The following is a 4,996-nucleotide window of genomic DNA, read 5'->3' on the forward strand; positions in this document are numbered from 1 at the left end:
TACTGAAGTCCATATAGATCACATCTACTGCTCTGCCCTCATCAATCGTCTTTGTTACTTCTCCAAAAAACTCAATCAAGTTTGTGAGACATGATTTCCCAAGCACAAAGCCATGTTGACTATCCTGAATCAGTCCTTGCCTTTCCAAATACATGTACATCCTGTCCCTCAGGATTCCCTCCAACAACTTGCCCACCACCGACGTGAGGGTCACTCGTCTACAGTTCCCTGGCTTGTCCTTACCACTCTTCTTAAACAGTGGCACCATTTTAGCCAACCTTCAGTCTTCCAGCACCTCACCTGTGACTATAGGTGATACAAATATCTCAGCAAGGGACCCAGCAATCACTTCCATAGTTTCCCACAGAATTCTAGGGTACACCTGATCAGGTCCTGGGGATTTATCCACGTTTGTGTGTTTCAACACACCCAGCACTTGCTCCTGTGTAATTTTTTTTTTTAAAGATAGCATTCAGGTATCTGCACTAAGTGGTCATAGTTCAGTTTTTAGGAGAAAGCCACCAAGCCAGCCTTTCTGTACCACTCTCTGCTTTGCCAGTTTCATATTACATATTAGAGTCAGCTCAAATGCACAAAGATGGACATTTCATTTTGTATACTTGAACAGAATAAAAATAGCTAGAGAAGATACTACAAAACATTGATAAAACTCAAAAAAGGAAAATTAAACAGTCAGGATTGAATGCATCCTGGATTGCTGAAGGAAGTAAAGATGCAAATGGTTGAGATTCTGGCTACATCCATCCAATTGTCCGTAAATATGGAGACAATGTCAAAGAACTGGAGAATTACACATGGCATATCCATATTTAGTGATAGAGAAAGGGGCAAATCGAGCATTGAAGACCAGTCAGCACAACATTGGTGGTCGTGAAATTTAGAGACAATAATTTGCAATACAATTAACTAAGCAATCTGAGCATCACTTTCTATTTGTCGACAGTTAATAGGTAGCATCGGGAGATGTATTTTGTAACCTTCCTCCATGTTGAGAAGAGGAAACAATAAAACAGTGTAAAAGTGCCTCACTGACTACAGGTGAAACAAAAATGCATAATTCTATAAAACATTTTAAGCTCATCTGCTACAGGTACTTAAACTTTTTAAAGCTTCAGAAAATACAAATTCAAAAGCTTATGCAGCTCACTAAAACTTGATCCTCAGCAATGGCTAAACAAAAAACAATTTGGTGGAGTTGTGAAGAAAAAGTAAGAGTTCAGAAACCACAGCTGTTCTATAAATAACTGAAACAAGTTTATTTATTCATAGGATGTGGGTGCATTTCCTATCAATAACTGCTTTGAAGTTGGTAGCAAGCTTCCTTATTGAATTATTACAGTCCATCTGGTGAAGGTTTACCCACAGTGCTGTTAGGAAGGATGTTCCAGGATTTTAATTCAATGACAGTTAAAGAAAAATGACAGTCCCAAGTCAAAATGATGCATCGCTCGGAGGGGAACATGCAGATAATGGTGCTCCCATTTCCTCGTCTTTCTGGAATGATAGAGACTAGGGGGTTTGGAAGGTGTGGTCCAAGATACACACAGCTTCCTGATCGATACTATATTCATTTAGCAAGGACAGTATGACATCACACTCCTGACTTGTGCCTTGCAGATAATACACAAGCACTGAAGAGACAGGAGCCAAAATATTCAATGCAGAATTCTAAGCCACTGGTCTGCTCTTGTCGACAGTATTTATATGGCTGGTCCAGTTCGGTTCTGGCCATTGGTAACCCCCAGCATGTTGATAATGGGAGATTTAACCATAGTAATGCAACTACATGTCAGAGGTTGATAAGATTCTCACTTGCCAGAACTGGTCTGTGAATTGTTAAAGTGTATTGTTTCTATGAACATCACTTGGCATTTAACAGCCCAAGATGTTGTCTCGGTTTTGCTGAACATCAATGGACACTAATTCGGTAACTAGCATGTCACACATGGTGAACATTGTATTATCAGCAGCAAACAACTTACTACTAGCCTTATAGAGGTGGAAACTTCATTGATCTCGCAGCTCAAGGTGGCTGGGCACTGGACAGTATGCTGAAGGAACTCCTGCAGTACCCGGAGGAACACAAACATTGTCCATTGCTTATTTGTGCTAGATATGACTTCAAAGACAGAGAACTTGGCTCATTTCTTACTGATTCTAGCTTTGCTAGGACCCCTTGATGCCGTACTTAGTCAAATGCTGCCTTGCTGTCAAGTGCTATCTGGAGATTAGCTCTTTTAACGATTTGTGTCATCAAACATCTTATTACAAATACTGTGCGTATTCAGATACAGAGCCTCAAGTTTAGACTTTTTACCACTATTATTTATTCTGATTCTTTTTTTAAACTGCGATTTTCTGCTTATATTTTCTAATCCCTCCTATCATACTTGTATTATTGATCACCTCTTCACTATCTTGCATCTCTGCCTTGCTTCTTTTTGTTTTTTTTTAAAACTTCACTTCAAGTGTACTCTATCCCTCACCAATTAGTTTAAAGTCCTATCTCCAGCACTCGCATTGGATTCACCAGGAAACTGGTCTCAACGTAACAACTTTACTATCACAGCACTGGCACCAATGCTGCATGAATCAGAACCCATTTCTCCTACACCAATCTTTGAAGCATGAATTTACCTCTCTAATCATATTTACCCTATGTTGATTTGTATGTGGCTCAGGCACAAATCCAGAAATTACCACCTCTGCACTTGTGTTTCTTAAATTAGCCCCTGGTTGCTTGCGATCCTTCAGCAGAAGCAAATAATCCCAACCAGGTCACTGGCACTGATAAGGACCATGACAACCAGAACATGCATGTTGAAATGGACATCAGGTAGGCAATGCAGATTTCAGGACTCACTGTTTTTGCTGCAGAGATCATCATCTATTCCCATAACTGTACTATCCACTGTCACACTTCTTCTCCCCTTTGAATGGTAATTTGGACCACAATGCTGTGGTCAGTTCACTCATTCTCCCTTCACCTGTGCCCTCATGTAAACTGGGAGCAAGACTTTTGTACTTAACGGACAAGGGCACTGCCGGAGGCTAATTAAGCTAATTCTGATTCTCACCTGCCTCACTCTCAGTTAGACCTTTCTGTCCCTGACCAGAAGATCCTAAGGATACGACTGTCCTGAAACAGTGTCCACATATCTTTCCCCCTACCTGCTGTGTTGTAGCATCGATTCTAACTCATCAACACTGAATCAAAGTTCCTCAAACAGCCAAGACTTGCTGCAATTGTGCTCACCATAGATTACACCAGTGTCCACCAGCTCCCACTTATGACAGTTGCGACATCGCCTATCCAGCCATTTTTTTTTCTATTTTTTAAAATTCGTTTGTGGGACTTGGGCATCACTGGCTGGCCAGCATTGATAGCCCGTCCCTATTTGCCCTCGACAAGGTGGTGGTGAGCTGCTTTCTTGAATTGCTGCAGTCCATTTGTTGTGGGTTGATCCACAATGCCAGTAGGGAGGGAATTCCAGGATTTTGACGCACCAACTGTGAAGAAACAATGATATATTTCCAAGTCAGGGTGGCTTGGAGGCGAAATTGCCCTTGCCCTTCTTGGTGCAAGTGGTCTTGGGTTTGGAAGGTGCTAAGGATCTTTGGTGAATTTCTGCAGTACATCTCATAGTTAGCACACACTGCTGCTACTGAGCACCGGTGGAGGAAGGATTGAATGTGTGTAGATGTGGTGCCAATCAAGCGAGTTGCTTTGACCTAGATGGTGTCAAGCTTCTTGAGTATTGTTGCAGCTGCAAACATCCAGGCAAGTGGGGAATATTCCACCACATTCCTGATTTGCCCTTGTAAATGGTGGATAGACTTTGGCGTGTCAGAAGGTGACTTACTCACCGCAGTATCCCTAGGCTCTGACCTGCTCTTGGAGCCACTGTGCTTATGTGGTGAGTCTTTAGTCAATGGTAAACCTAAGGATGTTGGCAGTGTGGAATTCAGTGATGGTAATACTGTTAAATCTCAATGGTCAATGGGTAGAATTTCTCTTATTGGTGATGGTCATTGTCTGGCATTTTGTGTAGCACAAATGTTACTTGCCGCTTGTCGACCCAAGCCTGTATATTGTCCAGATCTTGTTGCATTTGAGCACGGACTGCTTCAGTGTCGGAGGAGTCGTGAATCATGTTGAACACTGCCACTTCTGACCTTATGACAGAGGGAAGGTCGTTGATGAAGCAGCTGAATATTGTTGGGCTGAGGACCCTGAGGGACTTCTGCAGATCTGTCCTTGAGCTGAGATGATAGAGCCTTCACAACCACAACCATCTTTGTACAAAGTATGACTCAAACCAGCGGAGTGTTTGCCTCTGATATTCTTTGATTCCAGTTTTGCCAGGGCTCCTTGATGCCACATTTGATCAAATGCAGCCTTGATGTCAAGGGTGGTCACTCTTGCCTCTGGAATTCAGCTCTTTTGTCCATGTTTGAACCAAGGCTGTAATGAGATCAGAAGCTGAGTGACCCTGGCAAAAGGAGGAGAAAGTGAGGTCTGCAGATGCTGGAGATCAAAGTTGAAACTTTATTGCTGGAACAGCACAGCAGGTCAGGCAGCATCCAGGGAACAGGAGATTCGACGTTTCGGGCACAGGCCCTTCTTCAGGAATGAGCAGAGAGTGTTCAGCAGGAGAAGATAAAAGGTAGGGAGGAGGGACTTGGAGGAGGGGCGTTGGAAATGTGATAGGTGGAAAGAGGTCAAGGTGAGGGTGATAGGTCGGAGTAGGATGGAGGCGGAGAGGTCAACAAGAAGACTGCAGGTCAGGAAGGCGACGTGGTCGACGGTGCCCTCCACCGCATCTCCTCCACTTCCAACTCCCCTCCTCCAAGTCCCTCCTCCCTACCTTTTATCTTCTCCTGCTGAACACTCTCTGCTCATTCCTGAAGAAGGGCATGTGCCCGAAACGTCGAATCTTCTGTTCCCTAGATGCTGCCTGACCTGCTGTGCTGT

At 43.4% G+C, this 4,996-nt stretch overlaps 1 protein-coding gene across 10 annotated transcripts in view; it reads right to left on the reverse strand.

The window, feature by feature from the left end:
- The window catches only part of nf1a (neurofibromin 1a), a 334,372-nt gene that overhangs the window by 95,713 nt on the left and 233,663 nt on the right, over window positions 1-4,996 (reverse strand). The gene's annotated exons all lie outside the window — the stretch shown is intronic.

This window comes from Chiloscyllium plagiosum, chromosome 28 (genome assembly GCF_004010195.1).
Source record: "Chiloscyllium plagiosum isolate BGI_BamShark_2017 chromosome 28, ASM401019v2, whole genome shotgun sequence".
NCBI classification, from domain to species: domain Eukaryota; kingdom Metazoa; phylum Chordata; class Chondrichthyes; order Orectolobiformes; family Hemiscylliidae; genus Chiloscyllium; species Chiloscyllium plagiosum.